This window comes from Mus caroli, unplaced genomic scaffold (assembly GCF_978045245.1).
Source record: "Mus caroli unplaced genomic scaffold, Mus_caroli_1 scaffold_6, whole genome shotgun sequence".
In the NCBI taxonomy this organism is placed as follows: Eukaryota; Metazoa; Chordata; class Mammalia; order Rodentia; family Muridae; genus Mus; species Mus caroli.
The window spans coordinates 118,021,549-118,037,438 of record NW_028227261.1 but is presented as its reverse complement, the minus strand read 5'-3'; the positions used below and the strand labels follow the sequence as shown (position 1 = coordinate 118,037,438).

At 36.0% G+C, this 15,890-nt stretch overlaps 1 protein-coding gene across 13 annotated transcripts in view; it reads right to left on the bottom strand.

Moving 5' to 3' along the window:
* The window catches only part of Lingo2 (leucine rich repeat and Ig domain containing 2), a 1,228,899-nt gene that overhangs the window by 721,517 nt on the left and 491,492 nt on the right, over positions 1-15,890 (bottom strand). Inside the window, exons 1-2 of one of the 13 annotated variants that reach the window (XM_085839428.1) lie at positions 5,970-6,133; positions 1,901-2,000 (exon numbers count right to left, since the gene is read on the bottom strand). The exons of 11 other annotated variants lie outside the window; for them this stretch is intronic. The gene's annotated coding sequence lies outside the window, so the exon portion shown is untranslated. Of the gene's footprint in view, positions 1-1,900; positions 2,001-5,969; positions 6,134-15,890 lie in introns of those variants that run through there. One more of the 13 variants, XM_029476373.2, reaches the window with a different exon arrangement.

Below are 15,890 nucleotides of genomic sequence, written 5' to 3'. Positions count from 1 at the left end.
AAGTGTTTTCTTACTCTTCACAAATTACTGCATAAATATTTTTTCTCCATGACCCAGAGAGCTTTGTCTATGTATTTTTTACAGTGATAATTTTACTTGGCTTTTTTTTTTTTTTTAAGATTTATTTATTTATTATATGTAAGTACACTGTAGCTGTCTTCAGACACTCCAGAAGAGGGCGCCAGATCTCGTTACGGATGGTTGTGAGCCACCATGTGGTTGCTGGGATTTGAACTCTGGACCTTCGGAAGAGCAGTCGGGTGCTCTTACCCACTGAGCCATCTCACCAGCCCCCTTTACTTGGCTTTTATCAAAAGTTTTCATTCATGTTCCATAATTTCTATGTAGAAGATATGAAAACAATAGTCATCTTTCTGAAACTTAATTCACTTGCTGATAGATACCTACCAATCTGCTTATCAAAACAGATAGGTCTCATTCCCTTCATTTATAAATTTCCTATAGGAAATTATAGAATGTCAAGTAAGTAGAACTAATAGGATAAAATAGAAGACAGTAATCTGCAGTAAGACTCCAATAGTAATTTAAATTTAGATTTTAATTTTCTAAAGGAGCAACCACTTAAAAACTACTTGCTAAAAGCAAATTAAAGTGCTAATTAAGAAGCATGGAGTTTTGCTGTTGCCTGGTATTTTTCGGTACCTCCACTCACTTAAATACTATTTGTAGGAAGGGCAACATCCTCAGTTGGTAAAGTATTTTCTTCACAAATTGTAAGACCTCAGTTCTGATCATGAGGACCCATGTAAAAGAGAGGTGTTGGTATCTCCTATCTGTGACTTCAGTGCTGGCAGCAAGGAATGGGAAAGCAGTTGGATCCAATGTATTTGCTGGTTGTGCAGGCATTAGCTAAAATAGCAAGCTTCAGCAAGTTTCTATGAGAGACACTGTCTCAAAAATAAGATGAATATCAATAAGGAAAACACTCAATCTCTAGCTTTCATGTGGGTGACTGGTTACTGGAGAGACTGTAAGTAAGTCTAATTGTAGAAGCATGAGGAACTCAGTTTGCATGACTATTTCGTCTAAAAACAATGTATGTGCACAATAACGTTTTGCCAACAACTGTCAAGTCTTCTAGGTGACATATCTCAGCACAAAAACTCTAAACTGCAGTTTGCAAGTTCCAAAAGACAAAAACTTTAGTTTGTGATCATATTTGGAGATCACAGAACTATATGAGGTATCACACAAATTTAATATACAACACTGAATTGGGTAAGGAAAAATGTTTGTGAGGCAAGCTGTGATACATAGTCAAATCTTGTCAAAAATAAATTTAAAATATTTCACATATGACATCTTTATGGTAGAAGGATTATGTATTAATATTCACAATTTTTATCATGTCTTAATTTTCAGTAAGCAATCATTTTAATTTAGAGGCATTATTGTCTGACAGATGTAAAAATAAACAATGGTAATAAAATACATAATATAAATGCAAAGGAAGCAATGAGACTACAGGCATTAAACAGAAGTTAAGTTGGAAACCTCTAAAGTTTAGAAGAGAAAGAAAAAAAACTGCATAAAATATGTTGAGAAGATCTAAATAAAAGCAAGGCGGTTTGACGCATAGTTCCTCTGTGTCAGCTGAGGCGTCTCAACAGAGAATCCTTAGGCGTTTCAATGAGCTGACAATGTACTCTGTAAAGAAACCCATTCTGAACTATGATCCCGGAGCAGTAAACCAAAGCTTTTAGTGACGTTGTATCAACCCGCATTACAGAATAATGTGCAGGTTGAGCAGCCCACCCAGTAGGCAGTACTTTCTCATGTCAAACACACATTAGGTTTTTTCCCACTAAAATGATTTTTTTTAAGATTTATTTTATTTCTTTTATGTATGTGAATACACTGTTGCTCTCTGAACACACACCAGAGGAGAGCATCTAATCCCAGATGGTTGTGAGAAATTCAACTCAGGACCTCTGGAAGAGCAGTCGGTGCTCTTAACTTCTTGGCCATCTCTCCAGCCCCTAAAATGATTTTAAGAAAAGGGAGAAGGATGCTGGCAATCAAATATGTATACTTTCAGGGAAAATATGACAATCCAGTTTCATAAGACTTGGTGGGTATAGTTTAACTGTTGGTCTAAAAGCCACTATAAAACTGATTAGAATCATACCTTTCAAATTCTGACAGAAATAAATAATTCAAGGTGAATGATAATAGTTATAAAGAAAAAAATGGGGATTTAGGAGTTAGAAAATATCTCCAACCCATATATAAAATGAAATATGTACAAATGCTAAGAATGGGCAACCAAATCATACATGAATTAATTGCTTATATAAGAAACTATTGACAGCCAATTTCAGTCTTCATCATGCTATAGTGATTACAATAAATAATGTTAAAGAGAACTGAGAGTATGGTTCTGGGAAAAGATTTGAAGAGTTAATAGTTTTCAACTGTAGCCAACTCAGACTTGGTTACTTAAAATAAAACAAACAGAGCCGGGCATGGTGGCCCACGCCTTTAATCCCAGCACTCGGGAGGCAGAGGCAGACAGATTTCTGAGTTCGAGGCTAGCCTGGTATACAAAGTCAGTTCCAGGACAGCCAGAGCTATACAGAGAAACCCTGTCTTGAAAAACTAAAAAACAAAACAAAACAAAACAAAAACAAACAAACAAAAAGTCTCTATTTAAGAGGCTAGATTTATACACATGAATTTATACAATCAAAACTATTATTTTACTGATATTTTTATATATTATATATTATTTACTCATATTTTATATATATTATTTTACTTATTAAAGATAATGTGTAGAGTAATGATTACAGATAAGCAAAATGTAACATTACTCAAAATGTAGTAAATGAGTCTTTTAGGTTTATGGTAGTATATTAAAGAATATTTGAAAACAAATGAACAATAAGAACCTCCCTTCTCCTTTTAAGAGAAAAACACATATTGCATGTTAATGTCTCCAGGTAAAGAGCCTATGGTTATGAATTTTATCTGTACATTTACATGTGATTCAGAAGGAAAAATTGAATGATGAACTTTAAAAAGCTGGAAAATTTTTCATAGCAAAAATCAACCCTTGCCTCTTCTACACACACACACACCCACACACCCACACACACACACATTTCTAGTGTAGGACATAAGTAGAAAAATTGACATTTTGTTTCAGAGATGATTATGGAAAAGAGATGCGAGTAGTGCATTCCTGAGATAAAGGAGGAAAGCTAACAGCACATGGGTATCTGAGGAGCATCTTACTGGTCACAGCATCTCTAGGGGAGGTGCACTGACAGTAGAGGAGTTCAATATCCGCTGAGAGAAGAGTTGCTCACTACATTTGGATGCACTGTACATTAGCGGTGCACCCTACATCAGTGTTCACCCTACATCGGTGTACTCTCTACATTGGGGATGTATTTCCCACTCACCAACAGATAAGTGGCATCTACTACATCGTCTCCACTTTTATTTGTTATCATTTAAGCCACTCGGTAATTTGGAAAAGAGAAATGGTGGACACTATAAAGGTAGATGTGCTTCCCACTGCTTTAAAAACAGTATTTCAAGGACAGCAATATGGCTCAGTGGGTGAAGAGGTCTGACACCAAGCCCAATGACCTGAGTTAGCCCTCAGGACTCATATGATGGAGAGAAAGTACTGACTCCATCAGGTTATCTTCTAATCTCCACAAATGGGCCACGGCATGCTACTTGCACACACACCCACACAAAACCAACACACATGAATTCAAACTAAATAAAATACAAATGAATTAAAACATAATTTATTCAATACAAATTTGTCATAGGAAATACTTGGGATCATCTTACTTATCAGGGACACATAGGTTATACCATAATTGTCTCAAGATGATATATCCTTCAGTCAACACCATCTCCAGAGTACTGGAGGTAGGTATCTATGGTAAAGGAACTAGTAAGAATACATAGGAAATTTAATGCAATGATGCTTCACCAAATTTGAAAACTAAAATCAGTGCAGTAGACCAGACACAGATGATTGCAACATTTGACAGTTTTTAAATAGGAGAAAATTCTGAATGAAAGCTTTCCCTTTCTTGTGTTTGGTGCTTTGACCCATTCTTAAAAGAATAATAGCTGCATATGTATCAAAAGATGGCCGAGTCAGCCATCACTGGAAAGAGAGGCCCATTGGACTTGCAAACTTTATATGCCCCAGTACAGGGGAATGTCAGGGGCAAAAAGTGGGAGTGGGTGGGTAGGGGAGTGAGGGGGAGGTTATGGGGGACTTTTGGGATAGCATTGGAAATGTAAATGAGGAAAATACCTAATAAAAAAAGAAAAGGAAAAAATTTAAATTAAAAAAAGAATAATTATTAATATGCAAGGCAGTTAAGTTACCTATTTAATACTAACCTAGAAAATTCCTAAAAATCTAGTATTTTAAACAGGTAACATTCACATAATATTAAAAATTTTAATTAATATGTCTAGCAAATAGATGTCATAGAAGCAATATTTCCAAAGAATGCAAATATTCACAATTGTTTTTCATTAAGATAGATAAAACTGAATATACTATTTCTTTCTTCTCAGTGCTAGTGAGTCAAACATCTATGTAATACTCAACCAATACTACAAATTAAGAGTTTAATACTAAAAAATTAAATTATAAAACTAATTGTAACATATCAGCCCAACTATAACTAGTTCTCTACAGCAATAGAACAAAAGGAAGATAGAGAGAAAAATACATTCACAGTTTTTGACTGGCTTACTCACTGGAAATTTTAATATTGAAAGCAAACATTTAGTTTAGAAAAGTCCAGTGACAGTACTGATGAATCCTGTCTACAGATTCCACTGAAAGCGCATTGCCAGGAGCCACATTGAAAGAGACTCTTGGACCTTTACGATACCCAATTCTACTTGAGTATGAAATTCACACTGCCTGTTCTTAAGTAGAAAAAAGGGAAACCTCAAACAGTTACTTTTTATTCTTCTTTATTTCAAGTTGCCTGGTTTTTAACTGCTTTGTTTGGGGACTCCCAGCAGAGCGACGAGGACTTCACTCCAGATTGCTTTGTGGCACACACTTTCTTTGTTCATGACTCTCTTAGAGATACACCTGCTAAGGATATCTACATTTTTATTTTCTTTAATCTTTCAAAACCCTAGAATGGGATACAATGCTCTGGTGTCTTTTTATTAGGTCAATCAAGTTAAAACTTTATTCTGCTTAAACTTTTGAGAGTTGAACTTCTACTACAACTTTAATGTTTGGCCGCTAACCTACATGTTTTGTCTGGTATTAAATATATTTAAAGAATATATCTCCACATTATGAATGCTGACACACACATTTTCAAGCCCTCTAGTTACATAATGATTACTGAATAATTTCTATATGCTAAGCACTCTTCTTAACACATCAATTTCTCCAGTTAATTCTCAGAACAAGGCAAAGACATTATTTTTTATTGTCACCATTAGCACAGAGGGACACAGCACAACTTCTAACAAAGGTATAGACAGATTTACTGAGCAAATAATAGACCAAGGCTTGAAACAAAACATTGGTCTTTGGAACTTAAGTTATTAACAACTGCTGTTTTTCCTAACCAAAGGAAACCAGTGATAGCAACCTAATAACTGCGCAGCTGATTTTTTGCCTTCTTAACCACAGTTCAACAACAAAATAACAACAAAACAACAACAACCACAACCACAACAACCACAACCACAACAACCACAAACACAAATGAAGTCATAAATGAGCATACAGGTTGCTAGAAGCAGTTTCGTTAAAACAATGAAGCTAAGCTTTTCTGAAGATGTAAGCCATTCTTGCTCAGTCCATTCCCAGTGTCTAGTATTATACTAAACGTGTAGCAAACCAAGTAAAATCATTTGTTGTATAAGTGATTTAATGAAAGAGGAAACATGAGAATTAGCAGTTTTGCCAGTTTTTCTCCTGGAATACATACACGTTTTACTTTCATCATCCAAGCATATCCGTGTAGGTTGGGAATGTTTTTGGAATGGATTCACACCTTCTGCTCTTCACCTTCAACAACATTTCCCTGAGCACTGTCACATGTGTTCCACTGGTAAGTCCATGTTATGTTCTATGTTTGAACCACTCACTGAACTCTTCTGACAAAAAAAAAAAAAAAAACACTTTCAATATAAACATATTTTATGTTTTGAAAGAAAATCCCATAATTCCAGATAATTATAATGATTAGGATATTATGCAGTAATACTTAAGACTCCTTTTGGGAGGCAGGGAGGCTCCTCTTAGATTATCAGCCATGTCAAGATGAAACTGAATATCTCCTTCTCAGCCACCAGATGTTAGAACCTAATTGACCCATGGATCACAGCTTGTTCAGTCTGCTTTCTTATGAAGCCCAGAACCACCAATTCAGGGATGGCACCATACACAATGTGATGGGCCCTACATCCCAATCTTATGGAAGTATTTTCTCTATAGAGGCTCCCTCCTCTCTAAGGACTGTAGCTTCTGCCAGGTTGATGTAAACTGGCCAAAATGCAAGTTTGTGTTACTTATAAGTGGTAGAAGCAACAAACAGGATTTCCCCATGAATAAAGGTGTCTTGAACCATGGCAGAGTGACACTGCTGTTTTATAGGCTAAGAATAACTGAAGAGAAACACAAGTCTGTTTTAGGATGCATCGTAGACGTCAATCTCAGGATTCTCAACTTAGTTATTGTGAACAAAATTAGAGAAAGATAGTCCTGAACTGTCAGATACTACTGTATCTCAGTGTCTGAGTCCCAAAAGATGTAGCAGAATCTGGAAACTTTTCAGTCTCTCTAAAGCATATGATATCTGCCAATGTGTCAGACCATCTTTAAATAAGAAGGTAAAAAATGCAGCAACAAAGTACACAAGATTCAACACCATGCTACTCAATGGTTGTGTCCTACAACACAAACACATTTAGCTTGGAATAAACAGTGTACTAAGAGAAATAAGGAGGCACTGCAGAATACACTAAGCTTTTGTCTAAGAGAATGAAGGAAACCAAGAATATGATAGGAACAGCTTGTCAAGAGTCATAGTCTGTCCTCACTGAGGATCTTCTACATCTGAGTCTCGTCAAAAATAACTCTTCAAGTGTAACAAATATGGCTTCAGACCTTGAATCCACAAACCAACCAACCAATCAATCAATCATCAATCAATCAAGTGAACAAAAAATATTTTAGTCCAGAAATCCCAATTCAGAAACCAGTGCCCCGTTTGGAGATGATTCTCCTTTCTAACCTCCCAGGTGCATCCTGAGCTCATTTCTGTGTTACCACTTCATCATTGTGCCCACTCCAAGCAACCGGGTATGTTTTGGTTTACTTATGTAGTCTACTTGTGCTTTATTCTTGCCCTTCATGTCCATTTTCTATATCTAAGACATAAAATTTTACTGTAAGATATTAATCAGGTCTTACTTCTACATAATTGACTTCCCTTTGTCTTTTGGATATCAATTGTATTCCTTTTAGTGCCCCAAACCAAAAGGCACTGTTAATCCAATCACAGGTAATTTTTGCTCCATTTTGCTGAAAATGCTACCCTAATTGTAAGGTCCTGACTGGGAATGTTGTTTGTTAAAACTATTTTACTCAATACCTTCTCTGGTCATTTCCAAATCTCTCTAGGTTTCATTCTAAAAGCCACTTCTAATAATTGCATACTTCCTTCTGATTGGGAATGTCTTTTAGTATTTTACTATGTCTTCTGGAAGCTTTCCCCTACTATTTCGCAGCACAGTGTGATTTTCAGCAGAGAATTTGCATCTAGTCTTCTTGAATTTGAATTCTCAATATGCTATCAGCTACTCTGAATGGCTTTTGGAAATTTCTAGTGATTAGTGTATTCCAACTTCTTTTATTCATAAGAACATATCAAATTACTTACCTAAAGAGATGGATGAGAATAATAAATGAGTTAGTACATTAGGTACTTGAAATATATTACATCTCCAATAACTGTGAAATCCATTATTTGTGAAATTATATTGCCCTAAATAACTATTAGATAACATTTTTTTTTTGTTCCTTTTAGCATGCCATGTGAGGTGAGCACCCACCAGCTTTCCTGGTTACCAAAAATATGCTATTAAGGAAGCATTCCAGCAAGTACTTAATGCATAGGTTGACTCAATATATAAGTCCACCTATGAATAGAATTAAAGAAATTTTTCAAGGAGAATATAATACGTACCATATATTTTAGGAAAATAGGTCTTTATACATATAAGTTCACAGAATAATTAAAATTTGATTCACTGTTTTGAAGGTTCGCTGGGTATAAAGAAACTATTGATAATGTATCCATGCAACTCTGTCAATTAAAAAAAATCTTAAGAAAATTTCTTAGCTAGTTTCTTGTTATCTTGCATTAATATTTTTTAAAATTCCTGACTTTAAAAATTTTGATGACTCTCAGGAAAAATTGATTCAATGTTTCTGAGTTTTATGAAGGCTCTTCACCATTCTCAAAGTTAACAAAAAGTTTCCTCAGGGTAAACTTACTCCAGGCGACTCTTAAGAACCTAAGCTTCCGCCAACTCACCTTCTTCTGTCATTCTGATTTCCCCGAAATGCTCTTTTAAAAGATGTGGTCTTTTACTTCACAATCAGTTTAGTGGACGACTTTAAGAAACGCTCTATACCCGCTATCTAATGACCCAATGTGTATGTGACACTTATGTCGAAGAATTATATTAGAGACTTATTATTCACAAGTTTTAATTGTAAATACTCTATTGAGATATGATTACCATGTAAAAGTTCGTATATTTAATGAGCAAAAACCGTGGTGGTTTGAATGAGGAAGGTTCACCACAGCTTCAGACATTTGAACACTTGGTCTACAGATGGTGGCACTTTGTGGGAGGTTGTAGAAACATTAGGAATTGGAGCATCGCTGGAGTAAGTGTGCCACTGTGCTAGGGGCAGTCCAAGAGAATTTAGAGTGTTATCCAGCTTCCAGTGTGCTCTGAGTTAGAGTTAAAGGTGTGTTTCCTCATTGTCTTGCTCTGGACACCTGCCACTATCCCGTTCCTGCCATTATTGTCCTTCCCTCTGGAACCATAAGCCAAAGTAAGCTTTTTTCCTATTGATTTTGATTTGATGTTTTATCACTGAAGCAGAAAACTAACCAACAAAAACATAAACACTTTGGTATACAAATGTGAAACAATCAATACACCACACATATACATATATTAACTGCTACTGCTACTAGTAATAATTCATGGCCTTAAAAATCTTTATTTCAGTATATATTTGCAGAAAAAAAGGCAGAAAAATTCTGTACAATAAAGATTCTGGGTTGCTTTGCTTTTATTTCTTCAGGGATATATTCATATGATTCTTCATGATTTTAACATTTTATTTGTAATTGTTTTAATGAAATGAATACATTATATCGTATTGCTTTTATATAAGTCCATATCATACAATAGTTAATTGGACCTAATTAACATTGACTGCCCTTCACCAATTTACAATGTTGTAGTAAGAATACTTTACACTCAGGGATTTTTGAGAAAACCATGCACTGTTACTGACTGTAGGTATCCTTTTGTGCTTGTATCAATTTTATCTACTGCTTTTATCCAGATGGAATCTTGTGCTCTTGACCATCATCCCCACAATGTTCTCCTACCCCCAAATCTCCGATAAAAACAATGTGAGGTTGCTGGTAACCAAGATACCCACCATATCTTCTAACCCTCTAGCATTGGTAACCAGCATTCCCACAATGCTCTTTCCATCCGAAGTTTGTTAGACTATAAATGTATCTTTCCAAGCCTGATTTATTTCATTAAGCTTAATGTTATTCACATTCATCTATATTGTGGGAAATTACAGTGGCAGAATTCTGCTTCTCCTTTCCTTTCCATTCTTTTTTCATGACTCTCTCTCCCTAGTTTACTTACAAGGTAGGCAGGGTCTCATGTACTACAGCTTTCCTTGCAAATGACTTCTACCTCAGAACCATCTTCCAAATGTTGAGATTAGAGATAGTAGCGGCAAGGAGCATTTTGTCAAGACAAAGTGTAGAGCAGAGACTGAAGGAAAGGCCATCCAGAGACTGCCCCACCTGGGGATACATCCCATACACAGCCGCCAAACGCGGACATGGACATTATGTGGATGCTAGGAAGTGCTTTCTGAGAGAAGCCTGATATGGCTTTCTTCTGAGAGGCTCTGTCAGAGCCTGACAAATACAAAGAAGGAAGCTCGCAGCCAACCATTAGACTCAATTCGGTGGGTCCCCAATGGAGGAGTTGGAGAATGGAAAGAAGGAGCTGAGGGATTTGCAGCCCTATGGAGGGAGCAACAGTGTTAACAGGCCAGACCTCCCAGAGCTCCTGGGGACTGGACCACCAACCAAAGAATACACATGTAGTGACCCATGGCGCTGGCCACATATGTGGCAGAAGATAGCATTGTTTGACATCAGTAGGAGGAGAGGCTCTCAGGCCTGAGGGTGTTCAATGCCCCAGAGTAGGGGAATGCCAGGGTAGGAGGATGGGAGTGGGTAGGTGGGGGAGTACCTTCATAGAGGCAGGAGAAGGAAAAAGGGGGCTTCCGAAGGGGAGACCTGGAAAGGGGAAAACATTTGAAATGTAAATAAAGAAAATATCCAAGAAAAAAAATGAAGTAAAAATACGATTGAAAAGTTAAAAAAACATTGACTTTTCTTCACTCTAAAGCAAAAATTGTAATTTTTTTCTCTTCCTCTTTGTGTGTGTGTCTTAGAGAGTAAATGTAAATGCAACCCTGTTTTATAATAGCTTAATTTTCTTCTTGATTTTCTATACTTAGTGGGGGCAGAAATTGGGTAATCAATTAAACCCTAAAATCTTGTAGCTGAATATCACATAGAAAGATACCAAACTTTATGTCTCCTTGATATAATTAATGAGGGCATCGTCAGTGTTCTTAAGTCTGTATAGACTTAAGTCTATGTAGCACGTGCTAAGTGTAAGGTAATGCAAAGGCTTGACCAGATGAGGTTTTTAAGGGCAATATCCATTTTTCAAAATTAAACAGCTGACATTTTGTAGGCACAAAGGCTCTGGTACTGTTCATATTATTGATTAAAGTGATATTTTAAAGTTATTATGGTGCAAACAAGCTCATTGAAATGGAAAACTACATTTTTTTATAGTTTTAAATTAGAACACTGAGAGTACAGATGTTTGATACATCACCAGTTGAATGTTTATATTGATATTCAAAGGTTCTTAAATAAGATTTTGTTCCTTAGAGTACCATCTTGAGGTAGTTTTGAGACGACTTAGATTAGAAAGCAGATGGATGGGCACTGGCTGATGGATCTTTGGCCATTTTCTATCTGTGCAGAATAAATACATTGTAGGCCCAACCCTAAAGTCTCCTCCTCTCTAGACATGATGACAGGCTCTGAATGTAGCTCAATCTTATTTAACAGTTTAGAAACTTGAACTTTCTGGAACATAGTCTTTCCTGGGTTTAAGTCAAAGCAGGATGAATTCTGCTAATCTGTCCCAACTATCAGTGCATCCAAATATACAGTTCCCAGTGTGGATCCTTTAATCACTATGACCTGTATTGTTTCAAATGACAAAGATGTATCATTTCAAATCATCTGCCAATTCACATCTTCTGTAGCCTTTGTAATAAGGAGTAAATTTAACAAAGGCAGTGGTCATACTGCCTATACCAGGAGTAGACAATTTGGAATAATGACAAGAATGCACCTGGAAATAAAATGTAATTAGAAAGCATTAAAAACCATAAGCAATTTGTGGAAAATGGTTAGGTTACATACTATAAGAAAACCTTATTTATACTAAGTAAAATTTAATCTTGTATCTATAGTTGAGCACAGCTTTTGCATAGGAAAATAAATATGAATATATTAAACTGAGAATGCTATAATATCGCAGGAAGGCATTTTAAATATTTTAACTGTGGTTTCCTCATTAATAGCTTTATTCTAAGCAAATAATATTCACTGTTTTTTTTTTAAATAAACATGTCAGTCAATTCAACTCCCTCTCTTTCTTTCTTTCTTTAAAATGTTGTAATTTACAAGTGGCTCAGTCATTCATATTAATGATACACACATTTTGCACATGTACCCATTAGAGTCAGTGCAAACCTCATGTGAATATGTATATGTAAGTGTAATGTGTATGCAAATACTACTGTTTTAATATGAAATAATATATTATTTGTTAATTTGTGTATATGTATGTATATATATATATATATATATAGTGCATCTGTTTATTGTTGTGTGTACATGAGTGCTAGTGTAGACATGAGTATTGGATTCCCTGGAAGAGTGCGGTTCTCCTAACCACTGAGGTCTATACCCTTATGGTGAGACTTTGTTTATTTTTAGTGGACTATTTGCAAATTAAAATTTTTGATATTAATTATATTCCCTATTTTTAACACAATATGTTGTGTTACTATAGTGATATATAATTATTATGTTCAAAATCAAAGGTTTAAACATTTCCCGGTTATTTACCATCATGGACTGACCCTGTGGATGGGAAAGTGGGGTCCACTAAACCAAACCTTAAACTAAATAAAGTGATTAGAAATCCTTTAAAAAATGACAACATGGAGTCGTTTTCTAAGATTTGTGGCAAATTGTTATCCCTTAAAACAACTGTAGACTTGCTATTCCTATTACATGCATGCTACCCTTCATGCACATGCTTATGAACACTGGGTTGATACATGTGAATACAAGGTATATCATTATGACCTCCATTACATTGCCTTAATAATTCACTCTGATTTCAGCTCCTTGGTCCTTCAAATAGCATTTGTCATGACAAAAGGGAGTAGTAGGGAGGAAACCCTTCTCAGTCAAGCAAGCACTGAGCCGAGAACAAGCTTGGAAGTTATCAAAACAAAGCTTCACAAGTTTGGAATAAATTAGCTTGCTTGGGCAAAACCTGAATAATGTGTCTGTGCTTTGTCAGTGCCTAAACATAATCTATTTGCCTCAGGCTCTTTCTAGACCTCAAATCTCATGCTGTCACTGTTATCTCTTACCACAGTGCTTTAAATGGAAAGTGTCACTGCTTCAGGTGACACAGTTTCACTAAAGGAAATTGCCCAAGGAAGAATGCAGGTGTAGCTGCCATTCAAAAGCCTAGAAGGTATGTTCTTCATTAAAAGAAAAAAAATCACTTAAACAATGGGAACTAATTATCACATTAATTTATCGTCAACACAAGGAAGTACCAGCAGGCAGATACATCAACGTTTGTGTAAACTATTGAGCAAGCAAAATAAAAACGAATCTGGTAAGTCACCTTCATGGTACTACACAGGTTCTGCTAGGGCCACAGTCAAAGCTCTATTTTGTACTTTCAATATTATACACAACAGTTTGTACCATAGTAGACTCCATTCTCACAGATTATTTTCATTTAGCCATTATGTGGGAGAACAACTCTAAGGGGTTACCCTGATGAATCTTCCTTTGTTGTTTGTTGGGATCAAGGCTTTAACATTCCTTTTTTTTTTTTTTTTTTTTTTTTGATTGTAGAAGAAACTTGAGATTGGGTTTTTCTGATAGATTCTTTGGAAAATGATGATGGTATATAAATGCATCATTTTATGATACTGTTTTACAATATGAGCTGTACTGCTCTATATGAGGAGAGCACACTTGACAGGGAATATTAGGTGCTGTTTGGAATTTATGAGTTCTCTTCCATACCTGAACATAGTCAATAGAATCTTAGAATCTCTCCACTTACCACAACAAAAAGCCAAGATCCTGAATCTTGCAACTCAAAGAAATTTAATTTTATAACCAAGCAAGTAAGTTCCAAATGGGTCTACTTAATCTGAGCTTTCAGGTTAAGAATAGAGTCTGGGTTGGGATGTTGATCAGTAGATCAGTATTTGCATAGCTTGTCTCTTGTTAAAAAACAGACTAGGGGATGTAGACCAGTAATTCTGTACTTGCTTAGCATGGATAAGATCCTTGTTTAAATCCCAGTTTTGATACATACACACACAAATACATACATACATACATACATACATACTACATACAGTAGATACATACATACATACGTATGCATGTATATAATATATTTGACCAGGAATGGTGGAACACATATATTTCATGAATAGTGGCAATCACCTTGACAGAATCTAGTATCACCTGTGAGTCAGGCCTTTGAATATATTGTGGGAATTGTTTACATTGTATTAACTGGGGCAGGGAGACCTGTCCATTTTAAGTGGCACCATAACTTGCATGCTCTAAGTGGCTAAAATAAGCTGAACTGCAACATGCATTCATTGATCTATATTTCCTAAATGCAAATGCAATGTCACCAGCCTGACACTCCTACTATCCTGGCTTCAACTGGCACAATTGACTTTATGCTTACACAGTGAGCTAGAATAAGCTGTTTCTTCATTAACTTGTTTTTGTCAGAATATTTTATTACAGCAAAAGGAAAAGAAAGTAATAAAGCTATAGTAATACAACCAGGATAATAACATGAATAAAATCTACTCATTCAAATTTGTTTCTGTGTTCTATTTTACTGATGTCATATAGGTTATATTTGATATGGAAGCCAGAGTTTAAATCCATTCCCCACTCAGTGGATTTCAAGGCCAGTATGAAATCATGCCTCAATAAAATCAAACATCCAAATCAACTAAAAAACAGAATCGTAGCCAAACTAACATGTAGCCTTGCATGAAACTGAGTAAAGGAGAATGTTAGGCTTGACCTATATTTTGGATTTAACACAGAGATAAAATTACCTGTTGTTTTAAACTGAAAGATTTGTGGGAATTATATAGTGACAGGATACTAGCATACAGTATATCAAGAGAAGACAGTATAACCTTGGGCTAATAACATTATTATTTGCCTATTGCTCGAGCTCTATTTTTTTCTTCCAAATCCTCTTCACTCAGGTAATTGTCTATACACTTCATTCCATCGCTTAAACTCTGAAATGTCATCTGGTTGTTTTGACCTCTCCATCCCTACCTGCTGCTGTTCTTGTGTGTTAGGCCTCATAATTTCTTAGTAGGAAAAAATCTGAAATCAGTTTCTAGAACACTTTCACTTAATAACCTTTTTTTAAGAGACATCTAGGGAAATTACAGAACAAGAAAATGTATAATGTCTTTGAAATTCCCCTTTAAAAAATATTTTCCCAATTGATGTCATGTTTCCCAGTGTGTAGCTCAGTACTTTTTGGCATTTACATCCCTTCTTCATTTTCTGCTCCTGCAGCTGTCAGGGGAAGGGGGTTGGGAGAACTTTTAGAAAGTCCCAGAGACCTGGGATGGGAAGGCTTCCCATACTCAACGTGGGTTACGTTAAACAAAATGCCCAAACTGCCTCTAGAGTTATGGTGATACCAGCCTACCTTCAAAACATTTGACCTCATATTTTCCCGTTTCAAAGAAATGCAGGAACAAAATGGAACAGAGACTGAAGGAATGGCTGAACAGTGACCTGGGCAACTTCTCACAGGTGGGCACCAATACCTGACATGTTACTGATCGATCTTATGTTGTGGTTGCAGACAGAAGCCTAAAATATTGTCATCTGGGAGGCTCTACCCAGCAGCTGACTGAGACACATGTAGATACTCACATTCAAGCATGGAAGAGTTATGGATCGAAGATTGAAGAAGCTGAAAAGAATGACTACCTCAGAGTAAGACCATGATTATCAACTCACTTGAACCCCTAGGAGCTCCCAGAGACCCAGCCAACAACCAAAGAGCATACACGGGTTGGTACAAGGTCCTGGCACATGGGAAGCAGAGGGCTAACTTTTCTGGTCTTAGTGGGAGAGGATGTGTCCACTCCT